The sequence below is a fragment of the Prionailurus viverrinus genome, unplaced genomic scaffold, assembly GCF_022837055.1.
Source record: "Prionailurus viverrinus isolate Anna unplaced genomic scaffold, UM_Priviv_1.0 scaffold_42, whole genome shotgun sequence".
NCBI classification, from domain to species: domain Eukaryota; kingdom Metazoa; phylum Chordata; class Mammalia; order Carnivora; family Felidae; genus Prionailurus; species Prionailurus viverrinus.
In genome coordinates, this window is record NW_025927609.1 from 2,527,845 (window position 1) to 2,549,875 (window position 22,031).

Consider the following 22,031-nt stretch of genomic DNA (forward strand, 5'->3'; position numbering starts at 1 on the left):
ACCGGAGGCCACTCTGTGGCACCAGCTCTGTCCTCAGGCCCGGATGGACGAGTGCCCTCCACCAAAGCTGCCGGTTATCCCTGGGATTCCTGGGGGCGCGGCGGGGGGGGGGCGCAGGAGGAGACCACCCAACGCAAACACGGGCTCTCTTCACGGCAAACGTGCACGCTGACCTCCAGGTCACATGTCCACCCCTGGGCGTCTAAGCCGGGGGGCCTCCGGTCTGTGTCCTGACAAGGACTCCTGGACTCCAGGTCTGCTAGCGAAACCCAGATCCAGCTCCCCTGGGTGACGCCCACAGCTGCACCCACGGAAGCTCCTGGACCGCACGGCGTCTTCAGTTCGGCCGCTCCTCAGCTCAGCTCATCCCTCCCAGGAAAGAGCAGAAGGGAAGGCACGTTACCAGAACTTGATCGTTTGGATTTTGGACAAACAGGGACTGAGTACAATAAACGCCCTTTTGGAAAACCGTAAAGTACATGCCTCCTTAAGAAAATTAATCGACCACGCAGTGAGGCCTGACCGTCTACGTGGTTCCTTCGGTGTCGTCGAGGCTGGACCACCAAGTGTGGCACTCATGGCTGGGCCCCCACAGCAGCCAGCAAGCGGCATGTCCAGACGACTGGGGCGGGCCGGCTCCAGGGCTGTTTGGGGGAACAGAAATAACCACACACACACACACACACACACGTGCACACGCATGCACACCCATGCACGCACGCGCACACCGGGCCTCCATCTCCTGAGTCACCAAAAGGGACGAGGTCGGCAGAGCCAGCGGGGCAGCTGTCCCCAGGGTCTCCAAGTTGAGGGTCTAAACGTAAGAGACACAGGTGCGCTGTTCTTCTGCAGGACTGGAAACCCACGCACTGGCCAGAGGGCGAGCCGAGCTCCCAATCAAAAGGAGCCCGTCCCAGAGAAGCCGAGGGCTGGGGACACAGCCTACCCAGGGAGGCAGCCTACCGTGGACACAGCCTACCCCGGGGCCCTTCCATGTGCCATCCTCCCTCCCTGCTGCTGGGCAAGGAGGCCCAACAGATGGCTCATTAATGAACAGACCCGGAGGGACCCAGAGGTCACACCTAGGAAAGACCAAAGCAACGTCCCTGTCCCCTACAGACTCAGGGACAGCTGACGGGAGAGGGGTGCTGACCCCGGGAGGTGGAGAACGGCCGCCAGCCTCTGGCCCCTCTGGATGCACAGGTTTCGCATCGGCCGGTATGCTCGGAGCCCGCTCACGGCCCCCCGCCGACCCGGCGGGCGCTGGGCTCCTCTCCAGGGCAGTCCCCTCACCCGCACCCCGTCAGCCCAGCATCCACAAAGCGAAAGCCCAGGCTCACTGGCTAAGTGTGGCCCTTGTTTTTGCTTGTTTTAAACGGTTGGTCACACAAACAAAAAGTTACCACCTTAACCATTTTAAGTGGGCACCACTGACCTCCGTGGTGCTAAGTTGTGCAGCCGTCCCTGCCCTCCGTCCCCAGGACCCTTCATCTTCCGGAACAGGAACTCTGTCCCCACGAAACACCGACTCCCCAGCCCCGCCCCAGCCCTGGCACCCGCCGTCCTGCCTTCTCTATGTGCCTGACTGCCCCCCGGGACCCCACGTAAGCGGACGCGTTACGGGATCTGTCCTTCCGTCTCTGGGTTAGTTCACTGAGCATGATGTCCTCAAGGTACATCCACGCTGTGGCGTGGGTCAGAACTTCGTTTTTGAGGCTGAATAGCATTCCATCGCATGAATGTCCCACACTTTTTCTTCTGTAAATCTTAACAATTTTAGCTTTCACACTTAGGTCTGTGATCCATTTTGAGTTAATTTTTTAATAGGTGATGAAGGAGGGCCAAGGTTCATTGTTTTTGCATGCGGGGGTCCAAAGTCCTGACACCGTTTGTTGAAAATACTATTATGTCCCCATTGAATTACATCAGCACTTCTGCGGAAAATCAACGGGCTATAAGTGTGGGGGTTTATTTCTGGAATCTATTCTTTCCCACAGATCTTCACGTATACCTTTTTTCCCAGTTCCACAATGTCTCTGTTGCTACAGCGATGGAGAAAGTCTTAAAACCAGGTAGGCTTTTGTTTGTCTCTTCAAAATTATTGTGGCTTGGGGCGCCTGGGTGGCTCAGTCGATTGAGCGTCCGACTTCGGCTCAGGTCATGATCTCACAGTCTGTGAGTTCCAGCCCCGCAATGGGCTCTGCGCGGACAGCTCGGAGCCTGGAGCCTGCTTCGGATTCTGTGTCCAACCCCCCCCCCCCCACCTCTGCCCCTCCCCCGCTCGTGCTCCATTTCTCTATCTCTCCAAAAGAAATAAACATTAAAAGGTTTTTTTTTTTTTTAATTATTGTGGCTGTTCTAGGGCACTGGAATTCCAAGTAAATTTTAGAATAAACTTATAAGTTTCTAAAAAAAACCCCTCCCAGGATTTTGATTGTAACTGCACTGAATCTGTAGATCAATTTTGGTAGAATTAACATTTCAATAACATTGGGTCTTCTAGCCCATTTTAGTTTTTAAATTTCTCAGCACATTTTTTGCTTGTATTTATCTCTAAGAATTTCATATTTTTGAAGCTCTTGTAAATGTTGTTTTATCAGAGCTTTTAATTGTTCAGTGCTGGTACAGAGAAATAAAATTAATTTTGTTAGAGTGACCCTCACCTCCCATAAATTCACGAAACCCACCGATTTATTCTAGTGGCTGTTTTGTAGCTCTCTTAGGATTTTCCACAGAAACCATTATGCCACCTGTGAATAAAGACAACTTTACTTCTTTTCCATTCTGTACATCCTTTATTTCTTGCCTTTTCTAGTATAATGTTGAGCAGAAGGGGTCAGAGAGACCTTGTTCCCAATCTCAGGAGGAAAGCCCTCTGCCTTCCACCGTTAAGTATGGTGCTGGCTATAGGTTTTCATAGATGCTCTGAGGACACGCACTTCTAGACTGCTGAGACTTGGTGGGTTTTTTAGCATAAACGAGTCTTAAAGTTTGTCAAATGCTCTTTTTTTGCACTATTAGGATAGTTACATGGTTTTCCTTTTTGTCTGTTAATACAGTGAATGACAGTGATTGATTTCAAATGTTACACCAACCTTGCATTCCTGGGGTAAATCCCCTTGGTTGTGATACAGCGTCCTACTCACAAACTGTTGGATTTGATTTGCTAAAATTTCCGAATTCGTGAAGGATTTTGCTCATGAGGGACACTGGTCCGCAGTCCTTGTCTGTTTTGGTATGAGGGTAATGCTGGCGTCATGAAACGGAATGAGAAATGTTTACTCCTCTTCCAATGACAAGAGGACCTTGCGTAGAATTCGGATTATTTCTTCCTTAGATGTCCGACAGAGTTCATCAACGTAGTCCCCTGGACCAAGGGTTTTCTCCGTTGAAAAGTGTTTACGTGGAAGTTCATTTTTCAGCGGCACCCGGTGGCTCAGTCGGTTGAGTGTCCGACTCTTGATGTTGGCTCGGGTCATGATCCCAGGGTCGTGGGATCGAGTCCTGTGTGGGGCTCCACACTGAGCATGGAGACGGCTTGGGATTCTCTCTCTCCCTCTGCCCCTCCCTGGCTCACACTCTCTCTAAAAATAATAAGTAAATAAATAAATTCAGTTTTCCAATAGATACAGGATTATTTGGGCTATTTTGACTTCCGTAAGTTTTAGTGATTTGCATCTTTCCAGGAACTTGTTCATTTCATCCGTGTTCTAAACTTTCCAGCATAAAGTTTTTCATAATATTCCCTTGTCATTCTAACACCTCTAGGACATGTAGTGATTTCTCGTCTCTCATTTCTGATTTTAATTGTTCTTCTCTCTTTCTCTTTTCTGATCAGTCTCACGAGGGGTTTATCAATTATAACGATCCTTTCAAAGAACCAACTTTTGGGGAGTTTTTTTCTACTGTTTTCTATTTCATTGATTTCTGCTCTGTTATTTATTTCCTTTGTTCGCTTTTTAAGGCTGAAGCTTAAGTCACTGATTTGAGAACAGTTTTTATGCTCTCATTTAATGCTTACAAATCTTTCCCTAGGCACCGTTGTCCCTGCATTCCACAAACTGTGACACGTTACACGTCAGCTTTCACTAATTTCAAAATGTCGTCTACCTCCCTCTTGGAACCAGGGGCTACTGAGAAGGGTTATTTTGTTTCCAAATATTTGGGGATTTTCCAGATAGCTTTCAATGACTGATTCCTAGTTAGGTCTCTGGTCAGAGAAAATGCTTTGTATGGCTGACTCCGTCTCCATTTACGGAGACTGGTTTTATCATCCAGAATGTGGGCTTGGTGAGTGTCCCACGCGCACCTGAGAAGGGCACCTGTCCTGCTGCTGGGCGGGGCACTCGTCCATGAGCACCAGGTGAGTCACGCTGCCTGACGGCACTGTCCACGCCTTCTGCGTCTGCACTGATTTCACGTCTACTCGTCCACCGGTTGCTGGCACAGGAGTACTGTGTCTCCAACCGTAACTGCGGATCTGTGTGTCCCTTCAAAGACATCACAGTTCGCTACTTGAATCTGGAGGCTGTTATCAAGGGCACACACATTCAGTACGTTATGTGTTCTTGAACGAGCTGACCCCTTTTACCGCTGCGACACATCGTTCTTATTCTGGGAAACACTTCTGGTCCTGAAATCGGACTTACCGACTCAGACATTTCAGGTTCACATTGCACGGTACCTCTTTTTCCAACCTTTTCCTTGAACCTGTCTACGCTTCATATTTGCTGCGAATGGCACTTTACTCTGCTTCATCTGGTCTGGCAACCTCCGACAAAACGTCTCGTATCTAGTCTTCAAGCCGTCCACATTCGACGGGCTTGTCCATAGGGTTGGGTTTACCTCCATCCTCTATTGTCCTGAGTTTCTTGGCTTCATTTTGTCCTTTTTTTCTGTCTTCATCCGGACTCAGGAGTTTTCAGATGATTCCATTTTCCTCTTCCTCCGGCTTGTCAGCTGTACCTCGTTGCTGTTTTTAGTGGCTGCGCGGTAGGGTTTACAACACATCTTTACTACACCGCTGCCCACCTTCCAACATTTTAACACTTGGTGTGTATTTTAACAACTTTACAAGAGTTTCCAGTGGCTTCTCCTACACCTTATGCTACATTGTTGCAGACCTTTCACATCTAATTACATCGCCAACTCTACAAGACATTGTTACCATTTTCACTTTAAACAGTAAATCCTATGGGGTACCTGGGTGGCGCAGTCGGTTAAGCGGCCGACTTCAGCCAGGTCACGATCTCGGGGTCCATGAGTTCGAGCCCCGCGTCAGGCTCTGGGCTGATGGCTCGGAGCCTGGAGCCTGTTTCCGATTCTGTGTCTCCCTCTCTCTCTGCCCCTCCCCCGTTCATGCTCTGTCTCTCTCTGTCCCAAAAATAAATAAACGTTGAAAAAAAATTTTTAAAAATAAATAAATAAAAATAAACAGTAAATCCTTGGTCAAAGGGCTTTTTTTTTTTTAATGTGTATTTATTTTTGAGAGAGACACATACAGAGCGTGAGCAGGGGACAGATCAGAGAGAGACACACACACACACACACGCACACAGAATCCGAAGCAGGCTCCAGGCTCCGAGCCACCAGCACAGAGCCCGGTGTGGGGCTCGAACTCACAAACCATGACCTGAGCCGAAGTCAGACGCTGAACTGAGTCACCCAGCCACCCCTGATCAAAGGGCTTTTTTAACACAAGGGGACACAGTCTTTTTTTTTTTTTTTACATTTACCTGCATTTCGGCTGCTTCTCATTCCTTCAGACCCACATCCCTCCCTCGTGCCATCTTCCCCCTCCCTGAAGGGGCTCCTCCAAGGCTCCTGGGGGAAGGTGGGCAGGGCTCAGTTCTCTCAGCTCTTGAATTCAGCAAAGTTTATTCGGCCTTCACTTTGGACAGTCTCTTCAAAGATCTTCTTCAGTTCGGAAGATGTTCCCCCACCCCCGGGCACGCACAGCCTCTCCGGAGACGTGAGCCCTCATTTCATCTTTGCTCCTCTGTGCTTGGTGGGTTTTTGCCTCTGGCTGCTTTTAAGGTTTTCTGCTTTTAAAATTTCCAGAAATTTGGTTACGATGTGCCCTGGGGTGGTTTTCTTTGCGTTTCCTCTGCTCGGGGTGTGTGGAGCCGGAAGTGAGTTTTCGTCAGACTTGGAAAAATTCTAGCCATTGTTTTCTTCGAGCGTCTCCCACCGCGCACCCCTCCTCTCGGAATTCGATTCCATTCGTCACGCCACCGGACACGGTCCCACCGATGTTCCGTCGCTCTCCTCCGCCAGCTGTTCTCGGTGCTTCTCAGGCTCGTCCTCTCGTGCACTAAGCTGGTCTCCGAAAAGTCTGACCTGCTCGGAGCGCCAGCCCCCGTGTTTTCCAGAAGACTTGTTTGGTCCTTTCCAACATCTTCCACCTTCTCCTTGCTCACAGTCATCGTCATTGAACACACGGAGCGCGTTTGTAACGGACACCGTGACCCCCTTGTCCGCTAGGCCTACGTCGGGACCGATGCGGTTCCGCCCGGGTCTGTTTCCAGCTGGTGATTTCCCTCCTCTCCTGGGTCTCAACCTCCCCCTACCTGCAGACTGGTGCCGGACTCTGGGCTCGATGCCGTTGAGGCTGCGCTTGCCACAGTCCCTTCAGGACAGTGAGCTCTACGCGGGGACGCGGCTAACTGACTTAGAACCAGCCTGATGCCCTCAAGGCTTGCCGCGAGCCCTGCTGGGGAAGTCCTGAGCCGGCTGTGTGCAGGGCTGAGGCAGTGACCTTCCGCGGACTCCACCCCAGGCCCTTTGAACTGTGAGGTCTTCTCGCCTACCTGGTGAGAACACAAACCTCCTTCCCCGCCCTGTGTGGACCGCAGGAGTGGTCCTGCCTACTCCTCTCCAGCACCCCCTCTCCTCGCCTTGATGGTCTGTGCCCAGACCAGTGCTCAACCGACGACCACGAGGACCCCTCCTGAGCTCTCTAGAGCCCTCTCTTACACAGTGCCCTCACCCCCAGTGTTCTCCCCCACGAGTTCCAGCCGTGCAGCCATTCCACGCCATCCCCTAATTCCACACTGTCTCCACCTGGCCCTGGGCTCCCTCCCCCCGGGCTCAGCGGGACACCGTGGGCAGCAGGCTGGGAGGCCAGGGGCTCCCTTCACAGGGACGACTGTCCCATGCCCTGCCGTGCAGCATCGCAACCTGCAGCCGCACACTTTGTGTGCTTTCCAGCTGCTTCCGGCGGGATGCGAAATGTAGTTCCTGTCACCCCTCACGTGGCTACAAGTGTGGGTTAGATCCTCGTATTTCTTTTAAGTTTATTTTGAAAGAGGGAGAGTGCGCGTGGGCACATGTGCGCATGAGCAGGGGAGGGGCAGGGAGCGAGAGGGAGAGAGAGAGCATCCCAAGCAGGCTCCACGTTGTCAGCACAGAGCCCGACGCGGGGCTCAATCTCAGGAACCGTGAGATCACGACCTGAGCAGAAATCAGGAGTCGGACACTTAACCCACTGAGCCCCCAGAAGCCCCCCACCCTCGTGTCTTTAATTCAATTGTCCTCTAACCCGAAGTGCACGTGTCTAACGGGTTTGGACGACACAGCTCACGTGAGAAGCACCAGGCTGTAATCGAAGGCAGAGGCTCTGTCCCCAGGAAGGGCCTCACTGCCACGCAGCTCGCGTAAACCCGTCTCTTGAAAAGAACAAAGGCGTTTACCTTTTTCTGTTCTCGGATCCCTCACTCTCGATGGAAGCATCTCATCAAAAGCACGTTCGCTCTCTTAGAAAGGAGCGCTGGGAGTGCTTGGCCGCCCGTGTTCTAGAACAGCAAGCCCGAGGCTAATTAGCAAACAGACAAGCCAGTGCCCAAGGGTAACCACGTGCCCAGAGCACGTTGAGACACTCGCGGCCCTTCTTCTCCGTCAACGACCACTTCCCAATTTATTCAGCGAGGTCAACGGCATCACTGACATGTGTCACGAGCAGCTCGCCACCTGAAGTCACCCTTTTCTCCGAACCCAAGCCGGAGCTGAGGCAGGAGAAGCTAGAGACGAGGCGGCCCTTGAGAAGGCTCCAGAACAGCGGCTGATTCTCCGGCACGCAGAGTGGATGGGGCTCTGCTCCACACGGTGGGGGGCGGGGGGGGGGGGTGGGCAGAGCCACAGGAAGGTGTATCTCAGGGCTCGGGGTGCCACCGGGTTTCGCCCCCGTGGCCGGAGCCCACACTGCAGACAGCAGGGCCTCCCACCCCCTCCTCGTCCCTCGCGGCCCCCAGTAAGGCCAAGAGCCCAGCCCACCCTCATGACAGCCCTCCTTCTATTCTGGCCGCAAGACCCCGGTCAAGTACGCGATTTGAAAATATTCTCTTCCATTCTGTGGGTTGTCTTTTTTGCTTCCTTGATGGTGTCCTTTGAAGCACAAAGGTTTTTTAATTTTGATCTAAAAGCAGCCACAGAAAGGCCAGGTTATCTTCGCAGAAGAGACAGCCGGGCCATGGTTTCTCAGCGTGCAGAGGGCGTCGAAGGCCCGTGCATTTATCACCTACGTGCTGGAAGGGCCCGCCCGCCGGCCGACAATCCCACTACCGGCAGTGCATCCCTGAGGGGCAGGGAAAGTCACCACTCCCCCAGACAGACAGACAGTGAGACAGACACGGGAAGGGCTTGCCGCCCGCCAGCAGAATGTAACAAAGCAACCTCCAACCACCCTTCAAGCAGGAAGTGTTCTCACCTGGAAAATCCCAGATGCCAAGCAGAATAAAAACCAAAGACAGTGGCAAATGTGTCTACAAATTTGAAACAAAAGAGTAATGCTAACAATACAGCAACAATGTCTGGTGAGGTTTGCAAAGTTTAAACACACCGCAACACATGCGCGGGGAAGGGACTCTGGGGTGCCCCCGGGTGGGGGGGGGGGGGAACCTCCCCAAGGGTAAAGCACTTGTTAACTTTAGCTAACTGACAAGTAAGAATGTTGCAATTTCTGGGACAATCATCAAAAGAGGAGTCTATAACTTCCAAGCCAGTGGGGGGGGGGGGGGGGGGGAGACAGGATCAGTAATCATCTAAAACATAAGGAAGGATGAGGAAGAGGAGACAGAGCGGTCGGCAAAGTACACGATGGCGGATTTAAACTCCAATCCATTGATAATTATTACCTTTAAGGAAATCAGATAAAGGCTCCAGTTAAAAACATTTTAATTGTCAGGGCGCCTGGGGGGCTCAGTCGGTTAAGCGTCCGACTTCCGCTCAGGTCATGATCTCACGGTTCGTGGGTTCGAGCCCCGCGTCGGGCTCTGTGCTGACAGCTCGGAGCCTGAAGCCTGCTTCGGATTCTGTGTCTCCCTCTCTCTCTCTCTCTCTCTGCCTCTCCCCCACTCACACTCTGTCTCTGTCTCTCAAAAATAAACATTAAAAAATTTTAAAAATTTTTTGATTGTCAGACTTTAAAAAAAAGGACTGTCAAGTTTCAATTAAAAAAAAATAAACTTTAATCAGACGCTACCTCTGAGGCACCTCTAAGACACAGAGGGACAGAAAGGTTAAGAGCAGGGCAACCCACGTAGCCGCTTCCGCGTGCGAGCCTCAGAGCAGAGGTGGGGAGCATTGTAGGAGGCGAGGTCACATCACAGGGGCAGACACTCCATCCACAAGGACAGAAACCGCATCACCAGTAACATATCCCGCAAATACATAAAGCACAAGTGGATGTTTGTGCAAGATTAGACAGATCGGCAACAGTGACTGGAGATTCTAACAGACCCTCCGGTAACTGACAGAACCACAGATCTAAGAAATCAACATGGATGTGGGAGTTGGCACACCTTTCTGGAAGGGCCGGAGAGTCAATAGTGGAGTCTTTTAGGCCAAATGGTCTCTGCAACTACTCAACCCTGTCCTGGTACAAACCAGCCACAGGAGACACGAAGGGGTATGGCTGGGATCCCACAGCATTGTATTTACAGAAACAGGTGGCAAGCCAGAATTGCCCCACAGGCTGTGGTTTGCCGGCCTGATGGGGAAGGGTTGGACAATAGGATTCATAAAGTTCATGAACCCACACAGAACACTGTCCCCACCAACTGCAGAACACAATCTTTCCAGAGACACGCACACCCCTTCTGAATGTGACCATATGCTGGGCCACAAAGCAAGCAGGAACAAGTTTCCAAAAACAGGCACCAGTCAGAGCACAGGCTCCCACCACAAATAAACTAACAAATAACAATAACTTAAAAAGGCAACAAAAAAGATACTTGGCAAAATCACCTCACGTTTACAAATCCAAAGGAGTTATCAACAATAACAACAAAAGACAATTACACGTTTAAAAACCCACTGAATGGAATAGTAAGAAAAGTATCTCCTATCACAGCCCACAAAGGCTGTGGCCAGAATAGTCCAGGGATTGAAGGTCACCCCTCAGGGCGCAGTGGAAAATTTTAAAGGGCTGAAAACAAATGACATTAAACACAACTCAAGAAGTTAGAAAAACAAAAAGCAAATCAAAAAGGAAGGGAGGAAGGAAATAATTTAAAAAGCAGAAGTTAACGAAGTAAAACCCGTACAGAAAGCCAGAAAGTTGGTTCTTTGAAAGGACGGGACGAACCGACGGCTCGGACAAGAGAGTCAAGGTGAAGGGAGAGGCGGCCTGAACAACGCTGGGAAAACAACCCGATGCTGCAGTTCTAAAGCCAAGAGCAGCTTCTGAACGGTTTTCCAGCAGTAAACTGCAAATGCAGCTAAAAGAGCAAAAATACGCTTCAGAAGATGCAGAAAACCCAAATAACTGAACCAGGAGTCCCTGTGCACCTGAGACCCCGCACCCTGGGGGCACGCGCTCTGCACGCGGCCAGGCCACCCGACAGGATGATGCTGTGGCCTCGGAATCGGGACCTGGGCGACAAGTGCAAGTGGAGAGGATCTCAGACCTGGGAGTCGGTTACTCGGGAAGCAGCCAGGAGCCCGGGAGCCGGAGGGGCTCTGCCGGCAGCCGGTGCTCAGGGCCTCTGCTCCAGGGGCGTCACCGCCGCCCGGGTCACTGGGCCCGAGCGTGCCCCTCGCTTCAGGGGCCCATGCTGCCGTGGCACCAAACCTGTGGTGGGGCCCCTGCCACATGGCGTAAGGACAGAGCGGGGCTGTGACCTGCGTGTTGAGGGTCACAGGGGAGGCAGAACACGCACCGTCCACACCGCCTGGGGCCCGCACTCGTGGCCAGGTCCTTGGGCCCGCAGTGCCCGGCTCACCGTCCCCAGCCAGCAGCCGCAGTGACCACACCGGCCACGCAGTGACACAGGAGCAGGCGGTGGCCACGCTTGCTGCCACGGGGAAGCGCGTGTGCTCTGCAGGAACCGCAGAAGGGGCAGCGAGAATGAACAGGGGCCACGGAGGGGCCACGGTCACTTGTTACTGCACGTTCTCCGCCTGGAACCAGCGAGGTGGCCATGAAAAGCGCATTCATCGAGAAAGGTGTTACCTATAGCACCTGAGCTCAGATGTCTCCGTGACACAGGAGAGGGGAAAGGAGAGAGTGGGGGCGGAGGAGGGAGGGAGGGAGGGAGGGAGGAGCCCCCCGGCTGCACCGGGACCCGGCCCCCAGCCCTGGAGACTATTCTGACACGCTCAAGGAGGTTCTGACACAGGGTGACACAGGGTGACACAGGGCGATAGAGGACTGGTGACGGTGGTGACCAAGCGGTCAGAGGGGCCCCTTTCAGGAGACACATACCTGCATCCACGGTGGACAGATCTAAGGGGTGATGGGGAGAAAGTCCCGAGGACTCACTGTCCCTGTGGGAGACTGCTTAGCAGAGGACACGGTAGGCGGACTCAAGAACGAGGCCAGGGGAGTGACGGGCACCAACTGACCGCCTGCGCCCTCAGGCCACGAGCTCGTGGTCCCTGGCCCAGGGACACCCCTGACTGCAGGGTCCCAGCACTGGCAGGAGTGGGGAGGTGGGAACCCAGAGCCACCTGTCCTGGGCCTCGTCCTTCAGAGGCCCAGGCGCCCGTGAGCACAAACAGTGCTGCCCTGAGTGCCACCCGGAGTCACCAGCCGGGACGGAACAAGATACAACCTCCTGTAAGTCACCGCTTCCCAGAAAAGAGCAACTCGGCGCTTCCCCCTGAGAGGCCCACGTGCGAAAACGTCACAATAAAGGCAGGCAGGCTCGCTCCTCGCGCCTCCAGGGCCTCCGTGGGGGCGAGGTCCCTCGCGACTGGGTGTTTGCTCCTGTGGCACACGCGCACAACGGAGAGCCTGCGTGCCAGCCTGCCGGGCCCAGGGCCCCAAGGACAGAGGGGACAGGATGGGCTGTCCCAGCCAGGGCGGGCTGTCCCAGCCAGGGCACGCCACAGAGGCGGCCTGCACCACGGCAGACCTGTGGCCCTCTGGCCCGGGGACCTCGGGACGTTACCGCGCGCTCCCCGGGGACCCCTGCAGAAATAGGGGTACCCGTGGTCACAGCGGCGGGAAGCACAGCAGGTGTTTAGAGGGCCGGCCCTGCAGCGTTCCTTCCACCCAGACGTCGGCTCCAGAGTTCTGAGCCTGACTCCACTTGGACGCAAACACCGCGAAGTCTGGTTTCCACACACACAGAATGTTCCGGGAATGCAGCCACCCACGAGATACGCCCGGGAAGACGTACTCCGCCTCGGGAGCCCAACACAACACCTGGGAGGGATGGGCCTCCTACCCCCCTGCCTCTCTCGGCCACACCCGGAACAAGAAGGGCACTAGTTGTGGGCCGGCCCGCTCTGCCAGTGTAGACATGCCCAAGCATTTCCACATTGGAATACAAATCCTTTTAAAACTTTGGGTGTGGACAGTCGACGAAATCCATTTCCACCCTGTAAAAGAGCTATTACAAGATAATTTATGAGTGATGATATCAAACACGCTTGGTGGCTGCTCTTTGCCACACTCTGTCCTAAGCACTTTACGTGTGGCAACCGCACTCCACAGAGGCGGCATCGGGCCCGACGGGGAGAGACTTACAACGTGAGACCTGCCTGACTCACTCTCGGGGCTGCAGGATCCAGAGATGAGGGGCTCGCCCAGGGCCACACGCTGCCCCCGCCCCATCCCACGAAGCTACTTGGATCACGACCAGCACCACGCAGTGGAAACGTGACGTTTCCACGTCGCAGAACAAGCCCCACCTTCAGTTTTGCATTTTCTAGCTGCCGCATTAGAAAGCAACAAAAGCCAGGCAAAATGATGTGGCAATATTTTATTTAACCCAATAAATCCAAAACATTATCATTTCAACTCCTAATCGTTACAAAAGAACATTAACGAGGCATTTTACATTCTTTTTCTCATATTACGTCTTTAAACAGATGCACCTTTCACAGTGAGAACACACCTGAATTCAGGACAGGCACACCTCAAGCGTGGCCCCCGTGAGCCATGGCCCTGGGAGCCGTGGCCCCGGGAGCCGTGGCCCCGTGAGCCGTGGCCCTGGGAGCCGTGGCCCCGTGAGACGTGGCCCTGGGAGCCGTGGCCCCCGTGAGCCGTGGCCCTGTGACATGTGGCCTTAGGCACTGCATCCCGCAGCACAAGCTCAGAGAGGACACTTTCAGGATTGTTTTCTTCCCATTTTCCTTTTCCATTTACATGGTTTTTAGAAGCTTTTAATTTCACTGATTCTCTCGCTTCAAATGTTGTCTATAATGATCAATTCCTCCACCGGATGGTAGGTACGGGGGACTGAATATTTTACGTGTCTTCATTTACTACAGTAATTCCTAATCTTAAAAAAAGCTGACTCATTCTGGGAAATCCAATATAATCACAAGTTACACAATAAAAAGTATGATAAAATTATCCAGTACTCCCCGTTTCCTTTGTCTTCTATAAAGTTTGGAAGAAGAGGAAGAAACCAATCTCTCTAGAAATAAATACACAATAAATGACTGAGAATAAATAATGAGTAGTTATCATCACTTCCTTTTTAATTTTCCTGTTTTCCTAACACCGTTCTTATTAAGGCCCGGCCCTCGGCCGCTGGACACCTGCCGTGCAGGGCGCGCGCTGGGCCGCCGTCCCTCCGCCGCCCAGGGGCCGAATCCCACGGCGCCAGGGTCGCTGTCCGGCACGAAGCTTCTCCGTGGCGACCTCGTTTGGCGGCAGGACGGCAGGAAGGGAACAGAGGGGCAGGATCCCACACGGACGCCGCTGCTCGGGGAGAGGGAAACACAGACACTCGCCCGGATCGGCGCCCACGCGAGCCGGAAGGCTGCAGGGCCGCCCACGAGTCTGCGCTGGGCACCACACGCCTCAGCTGGAACGCACTTGGCAACACGAGGCCGAATGGTCACCTCTTAATCCGCCCCAACCTGCCGATAATCAGGACCTTGGGAGGGTGCCGGCCCAGGGGTACCTCGCTACCGGGGGGGGGAGTCACGTTCCCCCCCAACTCACACACTGACGCCCTGGCCCCCGGGACCTCAGCGGGGGGCCACCTCCGGAAGCCGGGGCCCGGCAGATGTAACCTGTGACGATGAGGTCACCAGGTGGCCCTACTCGAAGGACGGGCGTCCTTATTTAAAAAGGACACAGAAACACACACAGAGGAAGGGCCCCACGTGGGGAGACAGGGAGAAGGCGGTCGTCTGCCCGGACGCGTCCCCCCCACCGGCCCCCAGAGGAAATCAACCCCACAGACGTCTTGACTTGGGACGTCCAGCCCCCAGAACCATGACAGAACATTTGTTCCTTAAGCCACTCGGTCCGTGGCACTTTGTGATGGCCGCTCTTAACAAACGAATGCTCCCACCCTTAAGAAAATCCTATTTATAAGTAGCCTCTCTCTTAGTTATGTTCTCCCCGTGCCTCTCCCTGCCCCCTCCCCCCGCCATGTCAGGAGAGCGAACCCTGTCGTTTCCAGCCCTGTAACCCGGCTTCCCAGCTACGCACAGGCAGCAGGCTGCTGTCACCGGCGTCCCAGTGTCAGACAAGGCGCCCCTGAAGCCTGCAGGTGACCGCCGTCTGCACACGGGGGGGCTCGGGCGCCTCTCTCTACCGCGTGCTACCTCCGTGCCCTGGTGGAGGCACGGGAGTGGGCAGAAAAGGGATTGGAAAAACTCACCACCGTTCAATAAAGCTGGCCTACCTCCGTGTGTCTGCGAATGTGGAGGCTCGTTGTCAAAAGGCCACAGGCACAAACGTGACCCATCCACAGCCGCGAACGGCAGCACACAAAATTGCCAAAGAAGGGAAACATCCCCACCGAGCCCAAGAGAAGCCGTCCACACCGCAAACCGGCCGCCCCGGGAGCCTGAGGCCGCGCACAGCACCAGACGCTCGGGTCCGCGTGGCCCTCAGCTCGCACACGCGGCACCCAACACACCGGGGAGGCTGGCGGCATCCCGTCAACACAACAGCAGGTGGCCGGGGCCCTCCGCGTCCCCTGCAAACAGCCAGGCGACCGCCACACGGGAACTCGGCAGCGAGCAGTGCCCGGTGGCTTTAGGGAGAAGGGGACGCTCCCGTCAGACGAGCTGAGCCGTGAAATGACTCAGCAACAAGGAGAACCCGGAGTTGGTGCGGGCTGGCGGACCGGCCACCGTCAGCACCCCGGCCTCTGCCACGTTCCAGAAACACGGCAGGACACGGCGAGCCGCTCCGCCATGATGCCACCACGCTTCCTCGGGCGTAGATGGCAACAGACACGGACAACGGTCACCCTGTCCTTCGGCTCCGCCCAAGGGGAAAGGCAGGGCGAAGCCAGCGCCAGAGGACAAACACGCGGGGACCCTTGCCACGCGGCCCGTTGGGGACAAGCCCGCGCAGAGCTCAGCCCTCGCTTCTCTCCTCGCTCTCCCTCCTGGGTGGGGTGCCCGCCGGTCCGCAGCACCCTCCTCGGGGCGCTCTGGCCCGGCCTCGACCCACCGCGTGCGGCCGCGTGCGACGTCGCCTCCCGCGCGCCCTGCCCCAAGTGCCGTCACGGGGCAGCCCGGCTGCACAGAGCGCAGCGGAGACCGGCCTTCAGGGCCTTCCCCGGACGCCAAGGGCAGAAGCGCAGCGTGAGCGGGAGAAGCCGGGCCACAAAGACAGTAACAAGGCGGCACCGTGCGCTGAGAGTGTGCGTGCGTGTGCGCGTGTCTTCACTCGGACTCGCGACGGGGGCGGCTTCCCCAGCAAAGCAACAGCCGAGTTGAGGGTGCGTGAGAACTCACCAGGAAGCGGGCGCCTGGCGGCTCGGTTGGTCGAGCGCCCGACTCTTGACTTCGGCCCAGGTCACGATCCCGGGGTTGTGGGATCGGGCCCCGCATCCGGCTCCGTGCTGAGTGGGGAGTCTACTTGGGGTTCTCTGTCTCCCTCCTCTGCCCCTGTCCCACCCATGTGCGCCCCCTCTAAAATTAAAAAAAATTTTTTTTGAAAAGAAAAAGAATTCACCGGGCAAGGAGGGCAAGAGTGCTGTTGAGGAAGGTGTGTGAAGGGGCGGGGAGGGAGGGGATCCCTGGCAGGACCCGGGGAGACACGGGAAGGGTGGCAGCAGAATGGACAGAAAGGCACCACTGAGACGGGGAGGCCCCCCTGAGAGGCGATGGCCGTGTGCCACAGGACGTGGAGGCCTGGGGACCCGCCCTGGGGGGGCTGGTCACTGCACAGCACGAAGACAGCCTCAGACAAGCCCCGAGAATCACCTCGTTCTAGATGCCGAACGGTCTTTCCATTTATTTTCTGGCTCCAACGCCTACGTCCATGACCTGTCACCTGCTCAGATGGAAGAGGTCCCGCTCTCGGGCCAGGCCTGGCAAGCTCCCTGTGCGGCTCTCCTGCGACCCAGCAGGCCTCACTCGAATAATAACAGCTGTCGAAACGTGACTCTGAAGCAGCAGGAGTCACCTCGCCTGGACGCAGAGACGCTGACGGAAAGCAGGGGCCGCTGAGGACAAAGCCCGGTGTCCCAACCTCGCTGAGGCACTTGACGAGGACATCTTCTCAGCTTCCAACTCCCCGACGGCACACCGGTCTCTCCCCGAGCGACCTGCGTCCACACCAGTCTTGTCCCTTCCCCTGCGGTCAGAATCCCGTGTTGGCATCACCCTTCTTCCGATTGGTCAGTGACGTCGTTAGAAGTCCCTTCGTGGGTACAGAAAATTAACCTAAACCGGTCCCAGGCCAGTGCCGCTCCGGGGGGCCTGGCAGGAGCAGAGCCTCCCCGTGGAGCTCACGGGGACAGAAGCCTGTGTTACTGAGCACACCAGAAACCGGGGGCAAGAGGCAGCAGCACCAGCGGTGGGACTGAACCCCGAGACGCGTCGAGTCGGGTGTTAGGACCACCATGATGGTTAGTATTCTGCTATTAGCTGCTGCATACAGCGTTTGCACGTCGCAGTGGAGGTCGGAATATGCAAGGAAGAAAATACCAAGTCAGAAAAGGGGCAGCTTGGGAAGGGACCAAAGAGAACTTTTAAAAGCAAGAGCTATGATCAGTGGGACGAAAAGTTTAACAGGCTGCTTGACCGGCAGACGAGACGACACGGAGCAGGTGGCAGGGCCGGAGGCCTGGGGAACCGCCCCGGGGCAGCACAAAATGACCGAAACGCAAGCAGCTCCAACAAGAGGCCACAGGACGCGCCACGAAGTTAAGCGTGAGGGAGACACGGAGTTCAACAAACTCGTGGCCAGAATTTCTCCAGAATTACTAAAAGGCGCAACACTTTATCTGCAGGAAGCACACGGAATCCACAGCAGGATAAGTGAGAAGCAAGCCTCCCCACCCCCGCCCCCACCCCGCCCCAGCCGTGCCACAGTGAGGCTGAAGGCCGCCAGAGGGAGGGGAGAGGAGAATGGCCCCGAGAAAACCGGAGACGGGCACAGGAAGGCCAGCTGGCCCCACAGCCGACGCCAGGGCGGCCACCGCGGCGGCCAGAGCACAGGGCCGTGACGCAACCCAAATCTCAAAAACGGGGCAGAGTCAGGCCACACGGACCGTGTCCTCTGAACGCAGGGCTTCTGAGCCAAAGTCAATAATAAAAACACAACCTAAAACCCCCGTGCGTTGAGGAAACAAAAGTGCTTCTGCATCACCCACGGGTTGCGGAAGAACAGGAATTTAAAGTGCTGACACTGAACAGTGAGAGCATCGCAAACCGACTGCAGAGGACAGCAGAGCTGAGCCGAGAAGAAAGTTACAGCCCGACAGTCTCAGGCTAGAAATCAAGCCTGAAAGTTAAGAAGCAACGCTTAGGAAAAATGATAAAGAATAGACAGCGGTAATGAGTCAACTCGGTAACCTAGAAAGAGAACGCCAGAATCAGCCCGGGGAGCACGGCCAGAAACGATGACGCGGAGAAGCAAAGAAACAGCACCAGTGAGCCACAGGACGGAACGCCGGCTCTCTGTGAGCACTAAGGTATCGGAGAGAAGCCTCTGCCAGGATGAGTCAAGAATAAAGGGCAGCAGCAACCGTAGCAGGGAACAAGGGAACTTCACGTCGGGTACGGCAGGGACTTAAGAACAAAATGTTCCGACCTTCGCACCAAGGAACCGAGAAGGCTAATGACGCGGACGGCGTGGTGGGCAGCCTGAAGACGGTCCCCCGGTTCGCACCCCCGCGTGATCCCCTCCCCCGAGGGCGGGCTGCTCCTCACCACGGGCTTCCAACAAAAACAGTGCAACAAAAGCAAAGATGGGCCGCGTCTGGGATGAGGCTTCACCGCCCGTGGCTTCCGTCCCGCCGGCACGTTCTGCCCCTCGCTTGCAGGCAAGCGGCGTGTTGGGAGGCCCTCAGAACGACCGGCAAGGAGCTGAATCCTGACCGCCACACGGGAGCGAAGTTGGGAACAGGTCCTTCCGCCGAGCCTTCAGGGACGACGGCGGCCGGTGAGAGTGCGGAGCCTGAGGACCCGGCCAGGCTGTGCCTGGGCTCCTGGACCACGGAAACTGGGAGACGACACGTGCTGCTGTTTAAAGCCAGCAAGCGCTGGGGCCGCCTGTTACACACGCGCATTCCTCCCCAGAACAAGGGTCGGGAAACCCGAACAGATCTGCAGCCGAACCAGGGCGTGAACTAGGATCTACGCAGACCAAGAATCCACGTAAGACACACACAGTCTCGAGCTTATGTGATGTGTCTTACACAGCACAGAAAGGGGCAACGGTGCCCGACTCCGGTTAGGAGACCGGCACAATCCAGACGCCGGGCCGGACGAGGACGGTGTGATACGGGACGATCGCCGGCCAGACTCACTCTGGTGACGGGCGCAGACAACCCCAAACGAAACGTCATGGACGTCGCGACCAAACACAGCAACGGAGCAGAAAACAGTGACCCGCGGCCCAGACGGGGTGTCCAGGAAGGCAAAGAAGCTCCTCATGGCTTCACCAAATTAACGGATGGATGGAAAAATCTTATGTGATCCGCTCGACGCTCGCAGAGAGGCTCTTTGTAAGACAGTTCCAGCAAAATACACTTCTGGGCATAAACGCCAACTTCTACCCCAAAAGGGGGCATCTGTGCGGAAAAATAAGCATTCTCTGTTCCCGTAATTTCACTGTCGAACGGATGACATCGTCCGAGGAGGCGTGTCAACGTCGGCACCCCCGCCGCGCTGCCCCACCCCACGCGGGAAGGAACCCCGTTCCACTGGAGTCCCTCCTGGGACGTCATCATGGGACACAAGAAAGCTTGAAGAGGGCTCCCACCCCTCCCCCACCCCACATGCGTTCTTCCAAACCCGGGGAGCCTTCCTGGGGTAAAGGAAGGCTGTCCCCATTTCTCGGTTGTGCGGCGTGCAGGCATGGGGGCCTCTCCCGGCTCAGCCAACCGGCCCCCAGACTCGGGCCTCCGGTGGGTGCCGGTGCACGGCCCCGCCCGGGCCACCTCACACCTGCCAAGTCACCTGACCTGGAGCACGCGTCCCGGGAGTGTGGTCGCGTAGGACCCTGAGGAGCCCCGTCGCTGCCCCGAGCCTCTCGGTCAGAGCCGTGGGCCACCCTCCCGCCGCCACCGTGGGCGCGTGGCGGAGCCGACCGCCCTGAAGTCCAGCGCGGCCGAGCGAGTCTGCAGCCCCCGTGCTCTCTCCTGTGGCGCCCCTGGCCCGTCGTGGGTTGTCCCGTGGGAGAGTCCAGGCTGCCCGCTCTGGTCTCCCGGCCAGGCGACCGTGCGGCTGCACGCAGCACGTGTAAGTGGGACATCTGCCGGGAGGGTCTCTCTGCGGCCCCGTCGGGGTCCGGGTTGGGGTCCAGGCGGCTCTCATACTAGAGTCCCGCTCACGAGCGCGGCCGTGGGCTGCCGTCCCGGCTTCCTCACCAGGCTCTGGGCTGCGGACGACACGTGTGCTGGGTTCCCTGGCCCGTCTTCTGTATCGACAGCTCTCTCTTCCACCTTTTCCGAACTTTTAATTTAAACCTACTGGACGTGTAGAAAAGGGCTCACACCGCAGGTGCGCTGCTCAGACTTCTATAAGCCACACACGCCCGTGTGACCCACACGTGGCTCTAGGGAGGGCATGTCGCCATGCCCCCCGGAGCAGCTGCACGCCCCTGCCCTCCCGGGAAGCCCCCTCCCCACGCCCAGCGCGGGCTGCCTCGCTGGCTCCGTGTGGAGCGAATCAGGGCTCGGCCGCCCTCCGGGCCTCCCTCCCTCCCTCTGCTCGGCTGACCCACAAGACGCACACACGTGCCTGCACCTGTAACTGCCTCCTTCCTCTCCCACCGCGTGAATATTCCAGAAGCTACCTCTTCATTCTCTTTGGAGACGGGCAGGGAGAGCGATCCCGGGGTTTGAGCATCAGAACCACAGCGGCCGGGACACTGAGCGCACGGGCCCTGCCGTGCGCTCACTGGTGCGTGCCCAGGAGTGAGGCCGCCTCCCCGGCAGGTCCCGCCACACGATCTGCACCGCGAGCGCCCCTTCGCACCCACAGTGGGGCTCCGTCCGCCCCACGCCGGCCCCAGCGCTTGGTCTCTGCACCTTTTCTGGCCGTGGCCCCTGGTGTGCAGGCCAGGGCCTGACCGGGGCTCCATCCCCACGCCCCCCGATGACCACGGTGGGGCGGTCTCTCACCTCCGTCTGCTTCTCTTGCCACTTGTGATCCCAGGGGGAGCAGGGGAGGATGCGGATCCAGGATTCGGAGTCGCGTCACTGTTGCGCCGGTGTCGGGAGGGGAAGCGGTCACAGGGCTCCCCTCAAATCTGCAACAAGGCAAGGACGCCCTGTCGCGCTTCCATTCAGCACCATCCGGAAGGCCCCGGCCCGGCCACAGGGCAGGAGGGCATGAGGAGGAAACAAAGCCCTCGCCACCCCGAGACGGCAGGGACGTCCACGCAGAAACTCCTGAATATTTACGTACGGATGACGGAACAGACCGCGAAGGCGGCTGGCTGTCCAGGCAACACCCCAGATCAAATGCGTGCCTGCTCAACGCCAACACGGAGCTTGAAAAAACTTTTAATACAAAACAAAGTTTAAACGTGCCACTTACAAAAGCAATAGAAGCGATAAGGGCGCCTGGGAATAAATTTGACCGCAGAGAGTGAGACAGGCCGTGGGACCTGCCGGAGCCTCACTGAAAGCCACGACTGTCGCCACAGACGGAGGCGAGGCCAGCTCTACAGCAGGAGGACAGCGTCAGTGAAACAGGTGACCTAGAGAGTCAGTGCCACTGCGGTCAAAACCCCAACAGTTTTTCATGAGACTCGGAAGCCGACTTTAACGTGCACCACGGAGCAAAGAGCAGGGAGGACGTGCAGAGAGCGGGCGGCTGAGGGACAGGGGGACAGAGGACCAGACAGACAGGGCCACGGCGGCACGACGTCAGCAGGGAGAGGGGCCCGCACGTGGGACAACCGGGATTCCACGTGGGGACGCCAGAGCCCCGGGCTCCCTACTTCTCCCCACAGACAGACCGCTCCGGAGGGAGGGGCACTTCGGCGGGGCAAACTTGAGAACTCCCACGAGAAAACACAGGATAGAGCGTGAGTGCCCCCGGGGACCCTTAGCGCCACGCGGAAGGCATGGCCCATAAAAGGAAAGATGGAGAACACGGACGGTACAGACCTACAGGTGAGGCGCCGAGCGGGAAACCGGGTGAAGGAACTC

General features: G+C 56.5%; 1 protein-coding gene across 3 annotated transcripts in view; it reads right to left on the reverse strand.

Moving 5' to 3' along the window:
• Positions 1–22,031, reverse strand: part of AGPAT3 (1-acylglycerol-3-phosphate O-acyltransferase 3) — an 81,226-nt gene that overhangs the window by 52,093 nt on the left and 7,102 nt on the right. Inside the window, exon 2 of one of the 3 annotated variants that reach the window (XM_047846955.1) lies at positions 20,997–21,124. The exons of 1 other annotated variant lie outside the window; for it this stretch is intronic. The gene's annotated coding sequence lies outside the window, so the exon portion shown is untranslated. Of the gene's footprint in view, positions 1–7,691; positions 7,794–20,996; positions 21,125–22,031 lie in introns of those variants that run through there. One more of the 3 variants, XM_047846956.1, reaches the window with a different exon arrangement.